The following is a 27,418-nucleotide window of genomic DNA, read 5'->3' as shown; positions in this document are numbered from 1 at the left end:
TCATGTTCCTTTGTATTTTCCTTTATGGTAAATTGAATTTTTAGTGAAATTCAGTGTGATAACACCATATATGTGTATATGTTTGCCAATTTCCCACATCAGTGAGGTAGCTTTAAGAACAGAGGACTAAGTCTACTTATCCCCCTTCTCTGTTCCTTCCTTTGAATAAATTAAAACTGTAGGGGAGGATTTCCAGTTCCCCTACTCTCTCCTTCCCCTTTTAGTCACCTTTAACAACATGCAGGGAATACATGGAATACTTTCCACATATTCCCTGTGTCATAGAAGGCGACGAAAAGGGGAGGGAGCTGGAAATATACATATTCGCCGTTCCCCAGATTAGTGAACTAGCATCAAGGATGAGCCTGAGGAAAAATCCTCACTTGGCTCCCTTCTCTGTTACTAAGGCAGTGCATTTGGACAGTATTGCAATGGAATTCATTAAACAGGGGGAGGGAATATGTTGTTCACTGGCTTGTGAAGATATTCAATGTATGTATGGATCATTGTGAAGTGCCTGAGGACTGGTGGAATGTATGCATAGTAGTGCCATTGTACAAAGGCAAAGGAGATAAAGGTGAGTGTTCAAACTACAGAGGCATAAGTTTGTTGAGTATTCCTGGAAAATTATATGTGAGGGTATTGATTGTGAAGGTGAAGCAAGTACAGAGCATCAAACTGGGGAAGAGCAGTGTAGTTTCAGAAGTGGTAGAGGATGTGTGGATCAGGTGTTTGCTTTGAAGAATGTAAGAAATACTTAGAAAAACAGATGGATTTGTTTGGCATTTATGGATCTGAAGAAGGTATATGATAGGATTAATAGAGATGCTTTGTGGAGGGTTTTAAGAGTATATGGTGTGGGAGGTAATATGCTAGAAGCAGTGAAAAGATTTAACCAACGATGTAAAGCATGTGTATGAGAAGGAAGAGAAGAGAAAGATTGATTCCCAGCAAATGTTGGTTTGCAGCAAGGGGTGCATGATGTCTCCATGGATTTTTAATTTGTTTATGGATGGGTGGTTTGGGAGGTGAATACAAGAGGTTTTGGAGAGAGGGGCGAGTATGCAGTCTTTTGTGGAAGAGAGGGGTCTGGGAAGCAAATCAGTTGTTATTCGCCGATGATACAGCTCTAGTGGCTGATTCGGGTGAGAAACTGCAGAGATTGGTGACTAAGTTTGGAAAAGCGTGTGGAAGGAGAAAGTTGAGAGTAAATGTGAATAAGAGCAAGGTTATTAGGTTTAGTAGAGTTGAGGGACAAGTTAATTGTGATGTATAGAGAAAAACTGGAGGAAGTGAAGGGTTTTAGATATCTGGGAGTGGAATAAGCAGTGGATGGAACCATAGAAGCAGAAATGAGTCACAGGGTGGGGGAGGGGGCGAAGGTTCTGGGAGATTGAAGAATGTATGAAAGACGAGAGCATTATCTTGGAGAGCAAAAATGGGTATGGTTGATGGAATAGAGGTTCCAACAATGTTATGTGGTTGCGAGGCATGGGTTATAGATAGGGTCATGCGGAGAGGGTGGATGTATTGGAAATGAAATGTTTGAGGAAAATATGTCATGTGAGATGGTGTGATCAAGTAAGTAATAAAAGGGTAAGAGAGATGTGTGCTAATAGAAAGAGTGTGGTTGAGAGATCAGAAGAGGGTGTGTTGAAATGGTTTGGACACATGGAGAGAATGAGTGAGGAAAGATTAACAAAGAGGATATATGTGTCAGAGGTGGAGGGAAGAAGGAGAAGTGGGAGACCAAATTGGAGGTGGAGGGATGGAGTTTAAAGAAGATTCTGAATGATCGGGGCCTGAGCATACAGGAGGGTGAAAAGCATGCAAGGAATAGGGTGGACGTGCTGTCAATGGATTGAACCTGGGCATGTGAAGCGTCTGGGGTAAAAGATGGAAAGGTCTATGGGGCCCGGGTGTGGAAACAGAGCTTTGGTTTCAGTGCATTACACATGACAGCTAGACAAAAAGGCCACATTCGTTCACCCTCAGTCTCTAGCTGTCACGTGTAATGCACCGAAACCACAGCTCCCTTTCCACTTCCAGGACCTACACACCCTCCCAAGGTTTACCCCAGATGCTTGACCGGCCCTGGTTCAATCCATTGACAGCACGTCATTCCAATTCTCTCTGTTACTTACATGCCTTTCACCCTCCTGTATGTTCAGGCACAAATCACTCAAAATCTTTTTTCCTCACCTCCAATATGATCTGCTTCTCCTTCTCCTTCCCTCCACCTCTGACACATATATCATCTTTGTCAATCTTTCCTAACTCATTCCCTTCAAGTGTCCAAACCATTTCAACACACCTCCTTCTGCTCTCTTAACCACACTCTATTACTACATCTCTCTCTTACCCTTTCATTACTTACATGATCAAATCATCTCACACTACATACTGTCCTCAAACATTTTATTTCCAACACATCCACCCTCTTCCACACAACCTTATCTACAGAACATGCCTCGCAACCATATAACTTTGTCGGAACCACAATTCCTTCAAACATACCCATTTTTGCTCTGCGAGATAAAGTTCTCACTTTCCACACATTCTTCAACGCTCCCAGAACCTTCGTTTCCTCCCCCAGCCTGTGACTCACTTCCACTTCCATAGTTCCATCCACTACTAAGTCCAGTCCCAGTCGTCTAAAACACTTCACTTCCTCCAGTTTTTCTCCATTCAAACTTACCTCCCAATTGACTTGTCCCTCAACCCTACTGAACCTAATAACCTTGCTCTTATTCACATTTACTCTCAACTTTCTTCTTTCACACACTTTACCAAACTTCATCACCAACCTCTGCAGTTTCTCACCAGAATCAGCCAACAGCGCTGCATCATCAGTGAACAAGAACTTACTTACTTCCCAAGCCCTCTCATCCACAACAGACTGCATATATATATATATATATATATATATATATATATATGCTTTGAAGAATGTATGTGAAATACTTAGAAAACAGATGGATTTGTATGTAGCACTTATGGAATGGAGAAGGCATATGATACGAGTTAATAGAAATGCTCTGTGAAGCAGTGAAAAGCTTTTACCAAAGATGTAAGGCATGTGTACTTGTAGGAAGAGAGGAAAGTGACTGGTTCACAGTGAATGTTGGTTTGCGGCAGGGGTGTGTGATGTCTCCATGGTTGTTAACTTATTTATGGGTGGGGTTGTTAGGGAGGTGAATGTGAGAATTTTGGAGAGAGGGGCAAGTATGCAGTCTATTGTGGATGAGAAGGCTTAAGAAGCGAGTCAGTTGTTGTTCGCTGATGATACAGCACTGGTGGCTGGTTCAAGTGAGAAACTGCAAAGGTTGGTGACTGAGTTTGGTAAAGTGTGTGAAAGAAGAAAGCTGAGAGTAAATGTGAATAAGAGCAAGGTTATTGGGTTCAGTAAGGTTGAAGGACAAGTAAAGTGGAGGTAAGTTTGAATGGAGAAAAACTGGAGGAATTGAAGTGTTTTAGATACCTGGGAGTGGATTTTGCAGCAGATGGAACCATGGAATTGGAAGTGAGTCACAAGGTGGGGGAGGAGGCAAAGGTTCTGAGAGCGTTGAAGAATGTGTAGAAGGTGAGAACGTTATCCCAGAGAGCAAAAATGGGTATGTTTGAAGGAATAGTAGTTCCAACAATGTTATAAGGCTGTGAGGCAGGCTATAGATAGGGTTGTGTGGAGGAGGGTGGATATGTTGGAAATTAAATGTTTGAGAATAATATGTGGTGTGAGGCAGTTTGATCAAGTAAGTAATGAAAGGGTAAGAAAGATGTGTGGTAATAAAAAGTGAGATTGAGAGCAGAAGAGGGTGTTTTGAAATGTTTGGTCACATGGAGGGAATGAGTGAGGAAAGATTGACAAAGAGGACATACGCGTCAGAGGTGGAGGGAACGAGGAGAAGTGGGAAACCAAATTGGAGTTGGAAGGATGGAGTGAAAAAGATTTTGAGTGATCGGGGCCTGAACATACAGGAGGGTGAAAGGTGTGCAAGGAATAGAGTGAATTGGAACGATGTGGTGTAACAGGGTCGACGTGCTGCCAATGGATTGAACCAGGACATGTGAAACGTCTGGGGTAAAAAAATGGAAAGTTTTGTGGGGCCTAGATGTGGAAAGGGAGCTGTGGTTTTGGTGCATTACACATGACAGCTAGAGACTGAATGAGAATGAATGGGGCCTTTGTTGCCTTTCCCTCACCTGTGCGGGGGAAGGGGGTACCATTTCATGTGTGAAGGGGTGGCGACAGGAATGGATGAAGGCAGCAAGTATGAATACGTACATGTGTATATATGTATGTCTGTGTATGTATATGTATGTATACGCTGAAATGTATAGGTATGTACATGTGCGTGTGTGGGCATTTATGTATATACATGTGCATGTGGGTGGGTTGGGCCATTCTTTCGTCTGTTTCCTTGTACTGCCTCGCTAATGCGGGAGACAGTGACTAAGTGTAATAATATAAATAGATAAATATGAAATATTATAATATATTATACTTAGTCACTGTCTCCCGCATTAGTGAGGTAGTGCAAGGAAACAGACTAAAGAATGGCCCAACCCACCCACATACACATGTACATACATAAACACCTACACACGCTCATATACATACCTATACATTTCAACGTATACATATATATACATACAGACATACAAATATATATATACATGTACATATTCATACTTGCTGCCCTCATCCATTCCCACTACCACCCCACCACACATGAAATGGCACCCCCTTCCCTCCGCATGTGCAAAGTAGCGCTAGGAAAAGACAACAAAGGCCACATTCATTCACACTCCGTCTCTAGCTGTCGTGTCAAATGCACTGAAACCACAGCTCCCTTTCCACATCCAGGCCCCACAAAACTTTCCATGGTTTACCCCAGATGCTTCACATGTCCTGGTTCAATCCATTGACAGAATGTCGACTCTGGTATACCACATCATTCCAATTAACTATATTCCTTGCACGCCATTCCCCCTCCTGTATGTTCAGGCCCCAATCGCTCAAAATCTTTTTCACTCCATCCTTCCACCTCCAATTTGGTCTCCCACTTTTTGTTCCCTCCACCTCTGACACATATATCCTTTTTGTCAATCTTTCCTCAATCATTCTCTCCATGTGACCAAACCATTTCAATACATCCTCTTCTGCTCTCTCAACCACACTCTTTTTATTATCACACATCTCTCTTACCCTTTCATTACTTACTCGATCACACCACCTCACACCACATATCGCCCTCAAACATTTCATTTCCAACACATCCACCCTCCTCTGCACAACCCTATCTTTAGGCCATGCCTTGCGACCATATAACATTGTTGGAATCACTATTCCTTCAAACATACCCGTTTTTGCTCTACGAGATAAAATTCTTGCCTTCCACACACTCTTCAACGCTCCCACAACCTTCGCCCCTACCCCACCCTGTGACTCACTTCCACTTCCACAGTTCCATCTGCTGCTAAACCCACTCACAGATTTCTAAAACATATATTATTTTTATCGATTTATTATACTTAGTCGGTCTCCCACGTTAATGAGGTAGCACAAGGAAACAGATGAAAGAATGGCCTAACCCACCCACATACACATGTATATACATAAACGACCGCATACGCACATTTACATACCTATACATTTCAACGTATACATATATATACATACAGGTATATATATATATATATATATATATATATATATATATATATATATAGATATCCATATTTGCTGCCTCCATCCATTCCCATTGCCACCCTGCTATACATGAAATGGTACCCCCCTCTCCTCGTGCACACATGAGGTAGCACTAGGAAAAGACAACAAAGGCCACATTTGTTGACACACAGTTTCTAGCTGTCATGTCTAATGCACTGAAACCACAGCTCCCTTTCCACGTCCAGGACCCACAAAACTTTCCATGGTTAACCCAGACGCTCCACATTCCCTGATTCAATCCATTGACAGCACGCCCACCCTGGTATACCACATCGTTCCAATTCACTCTATTCCTTGCACACCTTTCACCCTACTGTATGTTCAGGCCCCAGCTGCTCAAAATCTTTTTCATTCTATCCTTCCACCTCCAATTTGGTCTCCAACTTCTCATTCACTCCACTTTTGACACATGTGTCCTCTGTGTCAATCTTTCCTCACTCATTCTCTCCATGTGACCAAACCATTTCAATATATCCTCTTTTGCTCTCTTGACTACACTCTTTATGTTACCACACATCTCTCTTACCCTTTCATTATTTACTCGATGAAACCACCTCGCACCACATATTGTCCTCAAACAATATGTGGTTTGATCGAGTAAGTAAAGAAAGGGTAAGAGATGTGTGGTAATAAAGAGAGAGTGGTTGAGAGAGCAGAAGAGGGTGTTTTGAAATGGTTTGGTCACATGGAGAGAATGAGTGAGGAAATATTGACAAAAAGGTTATACATGTCAGAGGTGGAGGGAACAAGAAGTGGGAGACCAAATTGGAGGTGGAAAGATGGAGTGAAAAAGACATTGAGTGATTGGGGCCTGAACACGCGGGAGGGTGAAAGGCATGCAAGGAATAGAGTAAATTGGAACGATGTGGTATACCGAGGTCGACGTGCTGTCAATGGATTGAAACAATCATGTGAAGCATCGGGGTAAACCATGGAAAGGTTCGTGGGGCCTGAATGTGGAAAGGGAGCTGTGGTTTCGGGGCATTATACATGACAGCTAGAGACTGAGTGGCCTTTGTTGTCTTTTCCTAGCACTACCTCGCGTGGGGAAGGGGCTTGTCATTTCATGTGTGGCAGGGTGTCGATGGGAATGAATAAAAGCAGCAAGTATGAATTATATACATGCATATATATGTATATGTCTGCGTATGCATATATATGTATACATTTAAATGTATATGTATGTATATGGGCATGTGTGGACATGTATGTATATACATGTGTATATGGGTGGGTTGGGCCATTTTTTCGTCTGTTTCCTTGTGCTACCTCGCTAACGTAGGAGACAGTTGACAGTTAGAGAAGAAAGCTGAGAATAATTGTGAATAAGAGCAAGGTTATTAGGTACAGTAGGGTTGAGGGACAAGTCAATTGGGAGGTAAGTTTGAATGGAGAAAAACTGGAGGAAGTGAAGTGTTTTAGATATCTGGGAGTGGATTTGGCAGCGGATAGAACCATGGAAGCAGAAGTGAATCATAGGGTGGGGAAGAGGGCGAAAGTTCTGGGAGCATTGAAGAATGTGTGGTCGAAAACATTATCTCGGAAAGCAAAAATGGGTATGTTTGAAGGAATAGTGGTTCCAACAATGTTATATGGTTGCGAGGCGTGGGCTATAGATAGAGTTGTGCAGAGGAGGGTGGATGTGCTGGAAATGAGGACAATATGTGGTGTGAGGTGGTTTGATCAAGTAAGCAATGAAAGGGTAAGGGAGATGTGTGGTAATAAAAAGAGTGTGGTGGAGAGAGCAGAAGAGGGTGTTTTGAAATGGTTTGGTCACATGGAGAGAATGAGTGAGGAAAGACTGACAAAGAGGATATGTGTCAGGGGTGGAGGGAACGAGGAGAAATGGTAGACCAAATTGGAGGTGGAAAGAGAGTAAAAAAGATTTTGAAAGATAGGGGCCTGAACATGCAGGAGGGTGAAAGACGTGCAAGGAATAGAGTGAATTGGAACAATGTGGTATACTGGGGGTGACATGCTGTCAATGGATTGAACCAGAGCATGTGAAGTGTCTGGGGAAAACCATAGAAAGTTTTGTGGGGCCTGGAGGTGGAAAGGGAGCTGTTGTTTTGGTGCATTATACATAACAGCTAGAGACTGAGTGTGAACGAATGTGGTCTTTGTTGTCTTTTCCTAGCGCTACCTAATGCACATGCGGGGGGAGGGGGTTTTCATTTCCTGTGTGGCGGGGTGGCGACGGGAATGAGTAAGGGCAGACAGTATGAATTATGTAAATGTGTATATTTGTATATGTCGGTGTGTGTATATATATGTATACGTTGAGATGTAGAAGTATGTATATATGCGTATGTGGACGTGTATCCATATACATGTGCATATGGGTGGGTTGGGCCATTCTTTCATCTGTTTCCTTGCGCTACTTCACTAACACGGGAGATAGCAACAAAGTATAATAAAATAGATATAAAAAATATATAGTGCCATTGTACAAAGACAAAGGGGATAAAGGTGAGTGTTCAGATTACAAAAGCATAAGTTTGTTGAGTATTCCTGGGAAATTATATGGGAGGGTATTGATTGAGAGGGTAAAAGTATGTACAGAGCATCAGATTGGGGATGAGCAGTGTAGTTTCAGAAGTGGTAGAAAATGTGTCAATCAGGTGTTTGCTTTGAAGAATGTATGAGAGAAATACTTAGAAAAATAGATGGATTTGTATGTAGCATCTATGGATCTGGAGAAGGCATATGATAGGGTGGATAGAGATCCTTTGTGGAAGGTTTTAAGAGTATATGGTGTTGGGGATAAGTTGCTAGAAGCAGTGAAAAGTTTTTACCAAGGATGTAAGGCATGTGTACGAGTAGGAAGAGAGGAGAGTGATTGATTCTCAGTGAATGTCATTTGCGGCAGGAGTGTGTGATGTCTCCATGGTTGTTTAATTTGTTTATAGATGGGATGGTTAGGGACGTGAATGCAAGTTTTGGAGAGAGGTGCAAGTATGCAGTCTGTTGTGGATGAGAGGGCTTGTGAAGCGAGTCAGTCATTCACTGATGATACAGTGCTGTTGGCTGATTCTGGAGAGAAACTACAGAAGTTGGTTACAGAGTTTGGTAAAGTGTGTGAATGAAGAAAGTTGAAAGAATATGGTTATTAGGTTCAGTAGGGTTGAAGGACAAGTTAACTGGAAGGTAAGTTTAAATGGAGAAAAAAATGGAGGAAGTGAAGTGTCTTAGATATCTGGGAGTGGACTTAGCAGCAGATGGAACCATAGAAGCGGAAGCGAGTCACAGGGTGGGGGAGGAAGCGAAGGTTCTGAGGCATTGAAGAATGTGTGGAAGACGAGAATGTTATCTTGCAGAGCAAAAATGGGTATCTTTGAAGGAATAGTGGTTCCAACAATGTTATATGGTTGCAAGGTATGGGCTACAAGATAGGGTTGTGTAGAGAAGGGTGGATGTTTTGGAAATGAAATGTTTGAGGACAATATGTGGTGTGAGGTGGTTTGATTGAGTAAAAAATGAAAGGGTAAGAGGGTTGTGTGGTAATAAAAAGTGTGGTTGAGAGAGCAGAAGAGGGTGTGTTGAAATGGTTTGGACACATGGAGAGAATTAGTGAGGAAAGATTGATGAAGAGGATATATGTGTCAAAGGTGGTGGGAAGGAGAAACGGGAAACTGAATTGGAGATGGAAGGATGGAGAGAAAAAGATTTTGAGCGACTAGGGCCTGAACATACAGGAGGGTGAAAGGCGTGCAAGGAATAGAGTGAATTGGAACGATGTGGTATATCAGGGTCAACGTGCTGTCAATGGATTGAACCAGGGTATGTGAAGCGTCTAGGGTGAACCATGGAAAAGTCTGTGGGGCATGGATGTGGAAAGGGAGCTGTGGTTTCAGTGCATTACATATGACAGCTACAGAGACTGAGTGTGAACGAATGTGTCCTTTTTGTCTTTTCCTAGTGCTACCTCTCCGGGTGTGTGTTTGTGTGTGTGTGTGTGTGTGTGTGTGTGTGTGTGTGTGTGTGTGTGTGTGATAATGCTATTTTGCGTGTGGCAGGGTGGGAATGGAAATGGATGAAGGCAGCAAGTATGGATATGTGCATGTGCATATATGTTTATGTCTGTGTATGTGTATGTTGAAATGTATACTCTTAAAACCTTCCACAAAGCATTTCCATCATCCCTATTATATGCTTTCTCCAGATACATAAATGCTACATACAAATCCATTTGTTTTTCTTGGTATTTCTCACATACTTTCCTCAAAGCAAACACTTGATCCACACATCCTCTACCACCTTGGAAACAATACTGCTCTTCCCCAATCTGATGCTCTGTACACGCTTCACCCTCTCAATCAATACCCTCCTAAATAATTTCCCAGGAATACTCAACAAACTTATGCCTCTGTAGTTTGAACACTCACCTTTATCCCCTTTGCCTTTGTACAATGGCACTATGCATGCATTCACAAATCCTCAGGCACTTCACCATGGTCCATACATACAATGAATATCCTTACCAACCAATCAACAACACAGTCATCCCTTTTTTAATAAATTCCACTGCCTAAGTTAGATACCCATTTATTGACCCTCCCCAAGGGGATGATGAGCTAAATACCACACCCAGGATTCTAACCCATGCAAGCCTGACCCAAGGCTCACCCATGCTGACTCATGGTCAGCAATGCTAATGGCTACACCAAGGTGGTGCGTGTGTGTAATTAAACAAGTAAAGAACACTTTATTGAATACAGGCAACCATTCAGTTGAAAATATACAACTGAGGACTTACACAACTAGGGGTAATAACAGTTACTGGTTCAATGATCACATATGCACATAGAATTTAGTATGACAGCATATTTAGTTACTAATCTTCTATTTTATGTTCTCTAATTTCCTTATTATTCTACCATTAAGTGCATCCTCAAACACCAGTTGTCCGAAATTAACCATTTCATTTCTGGGCATCTTCAGGGAAGATATGACCTGGTGTTAGTATACATTATTCAGAAGGATGTCTGATGTTCTCTCCACTGGTATATCTGTGGAGAGAGACTCCACATTCAAGGTAGCTGTGATGCCATGTGATTCTTTGTTTCTGAAGATGCCAATAACTTTTCCTGTCATCAATTACTCTTGTTGGGCAACACCAAAAACTTGTTAGCCAACATGTACTCTAGTCACTGGACACATTACCATGCTAGCTAACAAATATCTAATCATCTAAGTGATCATATCACCTTGCTAGTCATCATATAATCTTATTAATGATTATACAGCCTCCCTTCAGGGAAATAATTATACTTCGTCACACTCTTACACACACATCCTTGTCAACAATGACCTAATGAACATCCCTGCTTCTAAAAAGATAGCCTTACCAACAACTTTTAGCCCAACGATATGAAACTACAGAGCACCCTTATCAGCCTCCACAAGTGGACAAACACCAAAAAATGTCACCATCACCCAAACCTAGACCAAAGTGATGCACAACATCCTTGCTTCCAACCCTGTTCCCGCCCCTACTGTCTCAAGTACCAGTCTCCTCCAGGTTGTTCAGTCCACCCAGCTTCCAAACCTGTCCCACTCCCTACTGTCTCACTAGGCCCCAGTTCCCTCCAGGTTGTCCAGTCCACCAAGCTTCTCGGTGTCACTCTGGACGACAAACTAAGCTGGAAGGACCACGTCAGCACCATCATCAAATCCTCCAGCTATCATCATCTCTACATTCTCTGTAAACTCAAGACACTTGGACTCCCCACACCTGAGCTCAAGAACATCAACACAACTTTCACTCTCCCCAAACTTCCTTATGCCTCTCCTCCCCAGCCTGGTTCTCCTCCCTACCCATCACACAACAGGGGTGACTGGCAAAGGCCATGCAAGATCACCCTGGGTCTCTCATACACCATCTACCAAGAGGTGCTCAACACACTGCGAGTCCTCCCAACTCTCTCCAACCATCACCTGTACCTCATCCAACTGTACAGGAAGTGATTATAACACCATTACATGCAGGAGGAGAAATGGTTTAACGAAAGAAAGGGGTGTGAAAAAACCAAGGAAAGTAGGGATTAAACGGAATAGGATGCAATAAACTAGAGTAAGGGTTTAACTGCGATAAATCATGGGAGAAAGGAGTTTATCTGGAGGGCATCATAAACCATGGATTGAGGACTGACCTGAAGAGGACCTATTAAACCAGGGTAGCTAAAGAAGAGAGAGTTAAACCAGAGAAACTGGTTTGAGTGACAGAGCATGATAAACTGAAGGAACAAAGGTTAAAACGAAGAAGACAGCTTATATGAATCAAGGAGAGCATGGTTTCAACAACAGCCAGCTTGGCAAAGCCTTGGCACTAATGGTCTGGTCTAAGGTCGTCAGCATGATAAACCAGCATGTCCTGTGAGCAGTGGCACAGAAGGATTACAGATGTCATGAGGGGTCTTCCTCAAACACTATTACATAAATGATTACAAAGTGGGTTTGTTACATAAGCTTACATTCTGTTAAACTATAAGTCTAGCCACCATAAATGCAGGAAGTGGATACAATAAGCTTACAGTCTGTCAAACTGTGAGTCTACCCACTACATGCAGGAAGTGGATACAATAAGCTTACAGTCTGTCAAACTGTGAGTCTACCCCACTAAATGCAGGAAGTGGATAAAATAATTAATTTAAATTGTTCCCATAAAAAATAAATAAGTTAGTCTAACACCCACTAAATGCAGGAAGTGGATACAATAAGCTTACAGTCTGGCAAATTGTAAGTCTACCCCACTAAATGCAGAAAGTGGATACAATAAGCTTACAGTCTGGCAAATTGTAAGTTTACCCCATTAAATGCAGGAGGTGGATACAATAAGCTTACAGTCCGGTAAATTGTAAGTCTACCCCACTAAATGCAGGAAGTAGAGACAATAAGCTTACAGTCTAGCAAATTGTGTCTACCCCACTAAATGCAGGAAGTGAGTACAATATGCTTACAGTCTGTCAAACTGTAAGTCTACTACCCACTACATGCAGGAAGTGGATACAAATCCTGGAATATTAGGTTCCCTATGAACATAGTGTTCTGCCACTACCCGGACACTAAATAACTATTTGTCATAGCCTAAGACACAGTATTCGTTCCCTATGAACATAGTGTTCTGCCACTATCCGGACACTAAATAACTATTTGTCATAGCCTAAGACACAGTATTCTAGTTAGTGTCCAAAATCTCTGCGGCCACAAACTTTACAATTCATGCAACTTACATCTCCAGATAGGCCAAAGCGTCAATAGCACACATAAGAGTGGCATTTAGCCTAGATCTACACCGTCTCGTAATCTACATATTCTAGTCCTTTCTTCATATACGTGCTTCACTTTACACATTTCACTGTGGTGGAAAATATTTCTGCTTGTGTCCATCTGTACTCGTCTGTCTGCTTCAAAGAAATCTGTCCACTCCCTCCTCAAATCAGTTTTCAGTTCAGGCTTCCGACCAACTTCACCACGTGCAGGTCTTGACAAATACACAATTCTCCCTAGGGACCTGAATGAGATGAAATCCTTTATTACTTGATGTGAATACATCCAGATGGTAACAGATTAGAGAAAAAAAATGATAAAATCATCCTAAGAATATGTGATGGACCTTGATGGCAAAGGGCTTAAATGAGGGAAACAGCCTAGCCAAAAGCCATCCCCATACAACCCCCATTTTCAAGTTCTCTGAACTGATGAAATTATTCAAACTTTGCCCAGATATAAATTACTGATTAAATCTGGGTTAAGGGTTAACTAACCAACTTGCTCAGCACTGGAGATAAACGTGGAGGTTTAAACAGAGCCACAAGTTGTGGGGCAGACCTGGGGGGGAGGAGGGAGGAAACAGGGGCGTGTCAAACTGGGGGGAGGAAAAACTAGTTTGAAATGGGGCCAGAGACGTTAGATCATCCCTTGTGAAAGGAATGATCAAAGTGAGGTATATGAGAGAGAGAGAGAGAGAGAGAGAGAGAGAGAGAGAGAGAGAGAGAGAGAGAGAGAGAGAGAGAGAGAGAGAGAACACCTCTGCTTACCTACTTAAGATGACTTAGGATGTGATCTTAGTCATGAGAAAGAGGATAATTTTAAGTAGCCCTTACAGCATTTCAAGTAGACCTTAACAGCATTTTCACGTCGACCTTACAGCATTTCTACGTCGACCTTAAAGCCTAGTAATATAACACCTTCATTTCACACGTTATATCATCGTCCCTTGACTCAGCAATATCCCCCACTTTCAGCAACCTTACAATCAACATTCAGTCATACACATCCCCCTCCCCCACTTCAACTATATATATATATATATATATATATATATATATATATATATATATATATATATATATATAATGTGGCAGTTGAGGGAATAATTGGTATACATGGGGTGTTCAGTGTTGTAAATGGAAATGGTGAAGAGCTTGTAGATTTATGTGCTGAAAAAGGACTGATGATTGGGAATACCTGGTTTAAAAAGCGAGATATACATAAGTATACTTATGTAAGTAGGAGAGATGGCCAGAGAGCGTTATTGGATTATGTGTTAATTGACAGGCAAGCAAAAGAGAGACTTTTGGATGTTAATGTGCTGAGAGGTGCAACTGGAGGGATGTCTGATCATTATCTTGTGGAGGCTAAGGTGAAGATTTGTATGGGTTTTCAGAAAAGAAGAGTGAATGTTGGGGTGAAGAGGGTGGTGAGAGTAAGTGAGCTTGGGAAGGAGACTTGTGTGAGGAAGTACCAGGAGAGACTGAGTACAGAATGGAAAAAGGTGAGAACAATGGAAGTAAGGGGAGTGGGGGAGGAATGGGATGTATTTAGGGAATCAGTGATGGATTGCGCAAAAGATGCTTGTGGCATGAGAAGAGTGGGAGGTGGGTTGATTAGAAAGGGTAGTGAGTGGTGGGATGAAGAAGTAAGAGTATTAGTGAAAGAGAAGAGAGAGGCATTTGGACGATTTTTGCAGGGAAAAAATGCAATTGAGTGGGAGATGTATAAAAGAAAGAGACAGGAGGTCAAGAGAAAGGTGCAAGAGGTGAAAAAAAGGGCAAATGAGAGTCGGGGTGAGAGAGTATCATTCAATTTTAGGGAGAATAAAAAGATGATCTGGAAGGAGGTAAATAAAGTGCGTAAGACAAGGGAGCAAATGGGAACTTCAGTGAAGGGCGCAAATGGGGAGGTGATAACAAGTAGTGGTGATGTGAGAAGGAGATGGAGTGAGTATTTTGAAGGTTTGTTGAATGTGTTTGATGATAGAGTGGCAGATATAGGGTGTTTTGGTCGAGGTGGTGTGCAAAGTGAGAGGGTTAGGGAAGATGATTTGGTAAACAGAGAAGAGGTAGTAAAAGCTTTGCGGAAGATGGAAGCCGGCAAGGCAGCAGGTTTGGATGGTATTGCAGTGGAATTTATTAAAAAAGGGGGTGACTGTATTGTTGACTGGTTGGTAAGGTTATTTAATGTATGTATGACTCATGGTGAGGTGCCTGAGGATTGGCGGAATGCGTGCATAGTGCCATTGTACAAAGGCAAAGGGGATAAGAGTGAGTGCTCAAATTACAGAGGTATAAGTTTGTTGAGTATTCCTGGTAAATTATATGGGAGGATATTGATTGAGAGGGTGAAGGCATGTACAGAGCATCAGATTGGGGAAGAGCAGTGTGGTTTCAGAAGTGGTAGAGGATGTGTGGATCAGGTGTTTGCTTTGAAGAATGTATGTGAGAAATACTTAGAAAAGCAAATGGATTTGTATGTAGCATTTATGGATCTGGAGAAGGCATATGATAGAGTTGATAGAGATGCTATGTGGAAGGTATTAAGAATATATGGTGTGGGAGGCAAGTTGTTAGAAGCAGTGAAAAGTTTTTATCGAGGATGTAAGGCATGTGTACGTGTAGGAAGAGAGGAAAGTGATTGGTTCTCAGTGAATGTAGGTTTGCGGCAGGGGTGTGTGATGTCTCCATGGTTGTTTAATTTGTTTATGGATGGGGTTGTTAGGGAGGTGAATGCAAGAGTTTTGGAAAGAGGGGCAAGTATGAAGTCTGTTGGGGATGAGAGAGCTTGGGAAGTGAGTCAGTTGTTGTTCGCTGATGATACAGCGCTGGTGGCTGATTCATGTGAGAAACTGCAGAAGCTGGTGACTGAGTTTGGTAAAGTGTGTGAAAGAAGAAAGTTAAGAGTAAATGTGAATAAGAGCAAGGTTATTAGGTACAGTAGGGTTGAGGGTCAATTCAATTGGGAGGTGAGTTTGAATGGAGAAAAACTGGAGGAAATGAAGTGTTTTAGATATCTGGGAGTGGATCTGGCAGTGGATGGAACCATGGAAGCGGAAGTGGATCATAGGGTGGGGGAGGGGGCGAAAATTCTGGGAGCCTTGAAGAATGTGTGGAAGTCGAGAACATTATCTCGGAAAGCATAAATGGGTATGTTTGAAGGAATAGTGGTTCCAACAATGTTGTATGGTTGCGAGGCGTGGGCTATGGATAGAGTGGTGCGCAGGAGGATGGATGTCCTGGAAATGAGATGTTTGAGGACAATGTGTGGTGTGAGGTGGTTTGATCGAGTAAGTAACGTAAGGGTAAGAGAGATGTGTGGAAATAAAAAGAGCATGGTTGAGAGAGCAGAAGAGGGTGTTTTGAAATGGTTCGGGCACATGGAGAGAATGAGTGAGGAAAGATTGACCAAGAGAATACATGTGTCGGAGGTGGAGGGAACGAGAAGAGGGAGACCAAATTGGAGGTGGAAAGATGGAGTGAAAAAGATTTTGTGTGATCGGGGCCTGAACATGCAGGAGGGTGAAAGGAGGGCAAGGAATAGAGTGAATTGGAGCGATGTGGTATACCGGGGTTGACGTGCTGTCAGTGGATTGAATCAAGGCATGTGAGGCGTCTGGGGTAAACCATGGAAAGCTGTGTAGGTATGTATATTTGCGTGTGTGGACGTATGTATATACATGTGTATGGGGGTGGGTTGGGCCATTTCTTTCGTCTGTTTCCTTGCGCTACCTCGCAAACGCGGGAGACAGCGACAAAGCAAAAAAAAAAAAAAAAAAAAAAAAAATATATATATATATATATATATATATATATATATATATATATATATATATATATATATTATACATATATATGGTGTGGGAGGCAAGTTGTTAGAAGCAGTGAAAAGTTTTTATCGAGGATGTAAGGCATGTGTACGTGTAGGAAGAGATGAAAGTGATTGGTTCTCAGTGAATGTAGGTTTGCGGCAGGGGTGTGTGATGTCTCCATGGTTGTTTAATTTGTTTATGGATGGGGTTGTTAGGGAGGTGAATGCAAGAGTTTTGGAAAGAGGGGCAAGTATGAAGTCTGTTGGGGATGAGAGAGCTTGGGAAGTGAGTCAGTTGTTGTTCGCTGATGATACAGCGCTGGTGGCTGATTCATGTGAGAAACTGCAGAAGCTGGTGACTGAGTTTGGTAAAGTGTGTGAAAGAAGAAAGTTAAGAGTAAATGTGAATAAGAGCAAGGTTATTAGGTACAGTAGGGTTAAGGGTCAAGTCAACTGGGAGGTGAGTTTGAATGGAGAAAAACTGGAGGAAGTGAAGTGTTTTAGATATCTGGGAGTGGATCTGGCAGCGGATGGAACCATGGAAGCGGAAGTGGATCATAGGGTGGGGGAGGGGGCGAAAATTCTGGGAGCCTTGAAGAATGTGTGGAAGTCGAGAACATTATCTCGGAAAGCAAAAATGGGTATGTTTGAAGGAATAGTGGTTCCAACAATGTTGTACGGTTGCGAGGCGTGGGCTATGGATAGAGTGGTGCGCAGGAGGATGGATGTCCTGGAAATGAGATGTTTGAGGACAATGTGTGGTGTGAGGTGGTTTGATCGAGTAAGTAACGTAAGGGTAAGAGAGATGTGTGGAAATAAAAAGAGCGTGGTTGAGAGAGCAGAAGAGGGTGTTTTGAAATGGTTTGGGCACATGGAGAGAATGAGTGAGGAAAGATTGACCAAAAGGATATATGTGTCGGAGGTGGAGGGAACGAGGAGAAGAGGGAGACCAAATTGGAGGTGGAAAGATGGAGTGAAGAAGATTTTGTGTGATCGGGGCCTGAACATGCAGGAGGGTGAAAGGAGGGCAAGGAATAGAGTGAATTGGAGCGATGTGGTATACCGGGGTTGACGTGTTGTCAGTGGATTGAATCAGGGCATGTGAAGCGTCTGGGGTAAACCATGGAAAGCTGTGTAGGTATGTATATTTGCGTGTGTGGACGTATGTATATACATGTGTATGGGGGTGGGTTGGGCCATTTCTTTCGTCTGTTTCCTTGCGCTACCTCGCAAACGCGGGAGACAGCGACAAAGCAAAAAAAAAAAAAAAAATTATATATATATATATATATTACCAACACTACATCAATCATACCAGTGATAATTCGTGGTCTATAGTACCCCCCTATTTCGTTAAGTATATTTTCCTCCAACATCTCATAAAATCAATACGAGTAGCCACACACACACACACACATATAAATTACATTTTTCCTTTCACCCGAGATGGCCTATTATTTGTGCCATGGTTTTTGTCCATGCCACGCCAGAGTCATTTCTGCGTTTCATAAGTCTTGTACTTTTACACTGTAAGCTGGTGAACACTACGCTACTTCAAACCAAACCAGCTTCTCAGTGATAACATAAGCACGTCGTAATCTAAAATTGGTAACGGAAAGGAAAACCAATTTATTTTTTTTTTTTTACCAATTTCTTAACTAGTTGTTTTGTTTATGAGATGAGAACGTGTCTCAGTCTTCCCCTTAATAAATCACGAAGACTAAAAGTCTTATTAGTGAGTTAGTCCCACGTAAGACAGTATCTGTAAGAACACAACCTTTATCTCCCACCCACACCCCCGTACACCTCTGGGACGCCCTTTCCCATCACAAAAGTGCCTTGGGGAGAAGGAATCCATACATACATACATACATACATACATACATAAACATACATACATACATACATTCCTTTGAGTCCACGGGGAAAATGAAACACGATAAGTTCCCAAGTGCACTTTCGTGTAATAATGACATCATCAGGGGAGAGACAAAAGAGAAATATAAGTCAGTTGATATACAACGAAGAGACGTAGTTAGGACGCCATTTGGTAAAGATGCGATTGTCCAAGACACGTTTACCAAATGGCGTCCTAGCGACGTCTCTTCGTTGCACATCAACTGACTGATATATTTCTCTCTTGTGTCTCCCCAGATGCTGTGATTATTACACGAAAGTGCACCTGGGAACTTATCGTGTTTCATTTTCCCCGTGGACTCGTAGGAATATCTTGATCACGCGCAAAATTGTGATCTTCCAACATATATATATATATATATACATACATACGAAGTCCTTCCCCTTACGTACTCCCTCCCTCCCACAGCGTCACCCAACACACGTGACGCGGCGTCACGTGTCTCCGACGCGCGTTTTCTCCCGCTTTATAGCAAACCTTTCTAAGCCTCTCCCTACAAACAGAAGAGGCAGACCCAAAACTTTAATGCACAAAGTTACTTTTAAGAGCCTCATTACAGGTTATTTCGTACTTCCTTAATGACGCATCAGCGTCAAACATCGTTTCATCCTCTCGCGCGCTTACCAGTGGCAAACCACTCAGTCCATGTAGACTTTACAGAATGGAGAAAAGAATTGAGCAAAATGCATACGTCGTCTCTTTCGTTATGTTCTTAAACTGCAGCCTCGAACCATGTCATTTCATACACGCTGACCATTTATATGATATGACACACACACACACACACACACACACACACACACACACACACACACACATATATATATATATATATATATATATATATATATATATATATATATATATATATATATATATATATATATATATATGAGTCCACGGGGAAAATGAAACACGATAAGTTCCCAAGTGCACTTTCGTGTAATAATCACATCATCTGGGGAGACACAAGAGAGAAATATATCAGTCAGTTGATGTGCAACGAAGAGACGAAGCTAGGACGCCATTTGGTAAACATGTGATTGTCCAAAACATATATATATATATATATATATCGTCCAATGAATTGACGTGCATGCCAAAAATTGTACTATCAACGGCATCTGCGAATTAATTATTAATTGCCAGGATCATTAACCCCGTCAACCACTTGTCAACCAACAACCGAGAACATTTTGAACACCTTCAGGCGTTCGAGATGTAATTCGAAGTAATCCAATCCTTGAGTGCGCGTTACACTGCCCGTGCTGTGTTATCTTGTGTTTGTTGTTGTGTGTCTGTATGTTGGATTTTAATGGCCAGTAACTGATGTGGTCATTAGGTCTTACAGCCTCTCATTATCTGACCTTAATGACCATTAACCTATCATAAGTGGTACACGTACGGCTCGGCGAAATATATGAATATCTTTGTGTTGTTTACATGGATGGGAAGCAATAAAAAAAAAGGTAAAAAATACTATCAAAAATAACTGAATCGGTAAAACATAATCATACTGATTCACTTTTATTCAGTATTTTTTTTTTTCTTTTGTAATGGTGTATTGATGACATGGCACTCACACGTTCTGGTTTAATTAATAAAAAAAAAAATGGATATAGGCGTCAAAACATTGGACTTGGCAGTTCTATTCCCTTTAACGCATGCGCACTGCGGCACGACCCCGAGGACCAGCGACACGACCTTCCAACACGACAGTACGACCCGCAAGCACGACGGTACGACCCTCAACCATGACGGTACGACCCTTGGCGACGAAGATACACATTAAGCACGCCGGTACGACCCCACCACGCCTCGTAATTACATAGTCCCTGTGGCATTACCATACACACACACACATCACTTCTCACTCCCTTACCCTATGGCTCACGTCAGCTGCCACAGTTTCAAGCCGCTGCCACGCCCCACTTCCCTTGTACCTGAATACGTTGCACTTCACCCAGGTTCTCCCTTGTCAAACTCACACTTGAACCAACAACCACTCCCTCTCACCCACCCTGCCTGACCTCGTAGCCTCACTTTTATCATCATTAGCCTCTCAAACTTCCTCCTTTCACACACTCCCAAAGTCGAAGACATTATTAGCTTGTGCTGCTGTCAATGGACTGAACCAGGGCATGGTGAAGCGTCTGGGGTAAACCATGGAAAGGTCTGTGTGGGGGCCTGGATGTGGATGGGGAGCTGTGGTTTCGGTGCATTACACATGACAGCTAGAGAATGTGTGTGAACGATTGTGGCCTTTTTTGTCTGCTTTCCTGGTGCTATCTGGGTGAAGCAGGGGGTGGCAATGCTCTTTCCTGTAGGGCGGGGTAGCGGCGTGAATGGATGAAGACACGCAAGAATGAATATGTACATGTGTATATATGTACATGCATGTGTATGTATATGTTGATATGTATATGTATGTATGCGTATATGGCCGTTTATGCAGTATATATACGTATATATGAGCGGCTGGGCCTCTCCGTCTGTTTCCCGGCGCTACCTCGTTGACGCAGGAAACAGTGATTATGTATAATAAATATTATATATATATATATATATATATATATATATATATATATATATATATATATATATAAACAGAAATATGACAATAAATTGTATTCTTATTGTGTAATCGACAGAGATATATATAGATACAAACAGAATGAATGAACGAGTAGATGAAGGAGGCATGAACGAGTGGGTAGATGAGGCTGATAAGACATGAGGAAAAGATTATTCACCCATCTACCCACGAGCCCTCACAATGAGAACCTGTACTGAAAGGGAGAGGGAGGGAGAAGGAGAGAGAGAGAGAGAGAGAAACAGGAAGTATGTGGAAGGAGAGGTGAGGGAACACACCTGTGAGTCGGAGGCAGCGAACAGTACTGCCAGCTGCTGACGTCATGCGGCCACTGTTGCCATCCGTGCTTGGGGTGGGAGGTGGAGTAACGATCTATCGTGTGTGGTTATCTCACTCGAAGCAGCACACACTTAACTACCCCGTGCCGCCGCCAGCCACCCCCAAGTGCTCTCGCTCGCCCACCCGAACACACACACACACACACACACACACACACACACACACACATATATATATATATATATATATATATATATATATATATATATATATATATATATATATATATATCCATCCATCTCTGATATAAAGAAACTGTGCAACGGAGTTACACTGTGCCTTTTACTTTCGCTAAGTGATACGATCTTTTGCACACACACACACACACACACACACACACACACATATACATTATCCGAAGGCTATCATTAGAATTTCAAATCCACGTGAGGTTTGCCCTTTAAAAGGAGGACAGAAGTAGAACCAGTCTATACCAGGAAGAGACACACGTGTGTACTGTGAGGGAAATGAACTTTTCTTTAAAAAAAAAAACACAGCAGTGTTAATAATAACAACGCAGTGGGGGTTACCTTACATCCAATACGTTCGAGGGAGTCGAGCGCGTACCGAGTCGAATTAGGCCACATAAGCGGAAGGTAGGCGAGGCATCTAGGTGAAGCGTTCCAAATATTACGTAACTGTGACAAAGGCTCTGGTGAGGATAATTCGTACAGTTTTCATTTCATAATATGTCGACCGTTCAGGTAGAAGGCACAGGCCAAGTCTGGGTGTACCTGAATCTTTTTTTTTCTCTCTCTCTCTCACGCTTGATTAAGACAAATGCAAGACATCTGTCTGCGTCTAATGGCCTGTATGTGAATATAAATGGGCTGTATGTGTATAATGGGTTGTGTGTGTGTGTGTGTGTGTGTGTGTGTGTAGTGAGATCCACGAGGACATGTGGAACACGATGAGTCCCAAGTGCGCTTTCGTGTTATCACACAAAAAATCGCGTCTTCTGGGACGATATATTCCTGTATCTCCCGAGAAAAATGTGGATCACAGCACTCGCCCTTATCGCGTTGCATACATTATCCCACCGTGGCTATCAGCGAAACGCTACACAACGCGCACTTAACTATGACCTCCTGCGACGTGTACGTAATGCCATGCCTTCCTTATTTTTGCATGTGCTCCCGTATCTATTGACCTGATCGGATATTTTCTCCACGGGGCGTCTAAACGAGAAACGTGAGTGCTTGCATTTTGGGTACACAGTGCTTGCGAGTGCTTTGTGTTTGGCCGGGACCCACAAGCATACAGGAAGGAAAATAAATAAAAAAAACAAAGAAACTTTCACCTCAAATGCAGCTGGCCATCTAGACGATAAAACAACACGAAGCTCTTAACTAGAGTAACCATCTTAAGAGGCAAGCAACACCCCTCCCCTCACTTTCATTGTTCTGTGATGCTCAATCACCGTACACACACACACACACACACACACACACACACACACACACACACACACACACACACACACACAGACCCCTCCTGGCGGCGATGGTCTATCCCATCCTACTCTTAACTCCACCTGTTTCCATTGTCCTCTCTCTCTCTCTCTCTCTCTCTCTCTCTCTCTCTCTCTCTCTCTCTCTCTCTCTCTCTCTCTCTCTCTCTCACGAGTCGGAGAGGCGTGGGCAATAGTCCACTTAAAACACACACACACACACACACACACCCGTGAGCGCCATTCCATTTATACTGGCCTCACACCGTGAACGGGGAGGGTTTCCTGCTGTTCACGCCAAGATACGAGGCGCGCGCCTACCTCAATTTAGTCTTGGTCTTACTCACACTACACCTGTGATGTCTCGCTGTTCCTCTAGGGCCAAATTGTGGTAATAATGATATACGCTTTGCATATGCATCTATTTTCAGTTAAAAGGTGCTACGAGTATTTAGAACATATTTTAACTTATTCATAAGGCAATGCGCATAATAGGTCGCCTAGTATACTGGGTTGGACTAAGCTATGGTTCAGTTGTTTAAAACTAAGCTATGGAACTAAGGCTCAGTTGGTTAGAACTTGGCTATGGATCAATTAGATACGACTAGGCTATGGATCGGTTGGTTAGCACTAGGGTATGGACGGTCAGTTGGTTACCACTGAGCTATGTACCACTAGGCTATGGTTCGCCTCACATTACTGGTCGAGATGCGACTAAGTCACACAGGGGCAAATCAAAGAGGGTTTCCAATTTCGAATACACCAGCTAAGGGATACAAGCTTGGATCCGTTTTTACCCCCCCGAACGCTCCTAATGCAGCCAAGGAGAAGCTTACAGCCAAAATCCAATAAGCCAAGTGACAGTGCTTAACGATAAACTACTTAAAGGCGTTGATGGAATCCCTGCCTCTAGACGCACCCACAGGGGCTCCCTGATGCCACCACAGCTTGTGTGGTTGAGGTGGATACATCGGAAATCCAGGAGTGGGTTCAGCTCTTTCTATAAAATTGGTAAGGGGAGGGAAGAGGAGAGGAGAAGATCTGGGAAGAACCCTCGATCATTTTAACCTGACCTTAACAATAATCTGATTACCATCCTTTACCGATAATGTGAAGATATATCGAATATATGAAGTGAATTGCCCCAATTCGTGTATATATATATATATATATATATATATATATATATATATATATATATATATATATATATATATCATACAGCAGTCTCGCGTGTTTACAGAAGCCGTTCTCATATCCGAAATAACGTCATCAAACCCGCCCCCCCCCTCCTAGTATAATCAAGGGAGAGATGCATTTCCATATGGATTAATCGATCATTTTGGGGGGTTTTATGGCCGATCAACATGGATTAATCGATTATATGGCCGATTAACGTCCGCTGATGACTAACAACGCCAAACATCGAACGTTCCGCACACATTCTCCGGGGGTCGGTCGGTTCAGGTAACAACACCAAAACAACAATGATGATGACTGTGTCAAGAGATGCGAGTGACCCATGACCTTTCATTCAGACGCTAATCAGGCCTCTCGGTCATTAACTCCGGAGGTCTGATCACCCGATGACCCATTAAATGGTTGACAATGTAATGATCTAATGCCATGCTCAGAACCCGAGAAAATGTGTACATCTACTGTTGGCGAGCAACACAATTACTCATATAACAACACACACATTTATTTCAAATGTAATTAACATTACTAATTGAATTACATTATAACTGAATTACATTATAATGGGTTACATTTACTTCAACAGGCTACATTTCAACAGTATTGTTAGTCATGTCTATACACTACAGCAGAACATATTCTATCAGTCAGTGTTTATCTAAATGATTCATGATCTAATGTCACTTTCCTTAATTACATTTTACGAAAGGTTCCTCTTTACATTTCAATCCACCCCTCCTCCCTTTGTAGTCTTATTCAACTCAGGTCCGTCAAAAAAAAAAAAAAACGTGTATAATGATCATCATCATATATTATACAGCAGTTCTACGTTCAGTTAGGCCGTGTGCACAACATATGGTTGTTGGAAAATTGTGATTCACAACGGGCGCACCAGCTCTGTTAGACAACCGGTCGCTGAACCAGTTTTAACCTGAGTCATTTTGCTCACACAGCGTTGACCGCCAGGGCCCTGAAGACTTCGCCACTTGCACCTTATGGATACTATGACCCCCCCTGGGTAACACGAGGTCACTTTTCCCACGAGCTGAGCTCAATTAAGGTCAGGTCAGGTCAATGACCAGGCTAAGGTAGACAATACAGGCCAATTATCCTCCCCCTCCCCTTTATACACAAAATACAGCTGACAACTAAGAGATTAGGCCTGGTTTGATAAAAGGGGAGACTGTCTGAGGGAGAAAATTTGAAGAGGGGGGAAAATTATCAGGGGAAGACTGTCGTAAAAATCGACCATAGCCAGAGGCAAAGCAATATATCATCTATACGAAGGCCTAACTCACGAATATATATAATACACACACACACACACACACACATATATATATATATATATATTACCTAATAAATATGTTACGCTTTTAGATTGCTTATAAATCGCTAAGTGACGCTATCAAACAGGATCATAACTGAAATAACCGTAGGCTACTGACTAACGCTACATATAGCAAAGATAAATTACAAAAAGGAATACACACAAGATCTATCTTGTACAAAGGTGACTAAAGAGAGGCACAGGGCGACCAAATGGAGGGCAAAAAAAACACGAAGGAACAGGAGAAAGTAAAAGACGAGAGATGGATGTTAAGATGATGATGATAAGCACAGAGGAGAGTGTTCGCTTGGGGACACACAACGATTCGAAAACAAAACCAAAACAAAAACAACACGACGAGGAAACCGAGACGAAGTCATGGCATCAGCATCCATCTCTCTCCCCACCCACCCACACCCACCCATTTCCTAGCGCCATCACTCTCACTCCACCCGTTACTCAGTGCGGGCAATAACGGTCGTTTATTCACACACACACACACACACACACACACACACACACACACACACACTGACCATGGTCCCAAGTCCCCTATGGCGCACAATGAACGCCCGAAGAGAAAGCCAAGTGTTTCTTGGGTTCGCTGCGCTAAGCCGAGTCACTATACAAATAATGCTTCATCATGGGAAAAATCAAATTAAAGAAAAGAAAAAAAGAGAAGCTTTTCACTACACACAAATATAATGAGTGGGAAATGTAATCTTCGGGGGTTTTTTTTCTTTTAGTATTCACGGCATGTTTTTCACACCTGGAATACCTTTATCAAGGAAGAGAATTACCTTATGAAGAACGAGAATTACCTTAAGGATGAGAATTACCTTAAGGATGAGAATTACCTTAAGGAAGAGAACTGCCTTATCAAGGACGAGAATTACCTTTATCAAGGCCGAGAATTACCTTATCAAGGCCGAAAATTACATTAACAAGGGCTAGATGGTCCTTGATAACGATAAGGTTTTCTATATCTCCTGATAAAGATTACAGCCTTGTTAAAAGGCGACTCCTCTCTCGCGGTCTCCACTTGCAGGCAGAGTCCGGTAACACACACACACACACACACACACACACACACACATATATATATATATATATATATATATATATATATATATATATATATATATATATATATATATATATATATAAAATCTTAATGAATATTGACAAAATATCTGAATATTTGGACCTTATACACAACATGCGTATCTAACATGAACTCACTACACTTACAGTGGCACCCCGGGAACACACACACACCTGACCCGTGCCAGTAGTGGCACACCGGGAACACACACACCTGACCGGTGCCAGTTGTGGCACACTTGGAACACACACACCTGACCCGTGCCAGTTGTGGCACACTGGGAACACACACACACCTGACCCGCGCCCGTAGTGACACCCCGAGAACACATGTATCAAAGTGGTGGATGAATGGGACAGAACGTCTGGGGACATGGTTAATGCAAAGTACATAAATTCAAGATAAATGATAAAGAAAAGTTCACGAGTTGGGCCCCAAGAGTGTAGAACTCCCTCCTCATACAAAGAAATACAGAAAAAAATACAGTATAAATACAGAACAGGACCAAACTGCCAGATACAATGGGGAAACAATGACAAAAAAAGTTTCATGTACACAAAAAGCATGCTCGAATACGTACAAATGAGCATGCGCAAACAAAGAAAGGTGATTTGAATATTGAGCATGCACAAACAATGAATTATGACTTGAATATTAATCAAAAACT

At 42.3% G+C, this 27,418-nt stretch overlaps 1 long non-coding RNA gene across 2 annotated transcripts in view; it reads right to left on the bottom strand.

Annotated features, from left to right (window-relative positions):
• Positions 1 to 12,429: 12,429 nt before the first annotated feature.
• LOC139746145 (uncharacterized) overlaps positions 12,430 to 27,418 on the bottom strand; it is a 52,836-nt gene continuing 37,847 nt past the window's right edge. For both annotated transcript variants that reach the window (XR_011712079.1, XR_011712080.1), the window contains exon 4: positions 12,430 to 13,247. This is a non-coding gene — a long non-coding RNA (uncharacterized lncRNA). The remainder of the gene's footprint in view (positions 13,248 to 27,418) is intronic.

Source organism: Panulirus ornatus, chromosome 64 (assembly GCF_036320965.1).
Source record: "Panulirus ornatus isolate Po-2019 chromosome 64, ASM3632096v1, whole genome shotgun sequence".
NCBI classification, from domain to species: domain Eukaryota; kingdom Metazoa; phylum Arthropoda; class Malacostraca; order Decapoda; family Palinuridae; genus Panulirus; species Panulirus ornatus.
This window is presented reverse-complemented; position numbering and strand designations above follow the sequence as displayed.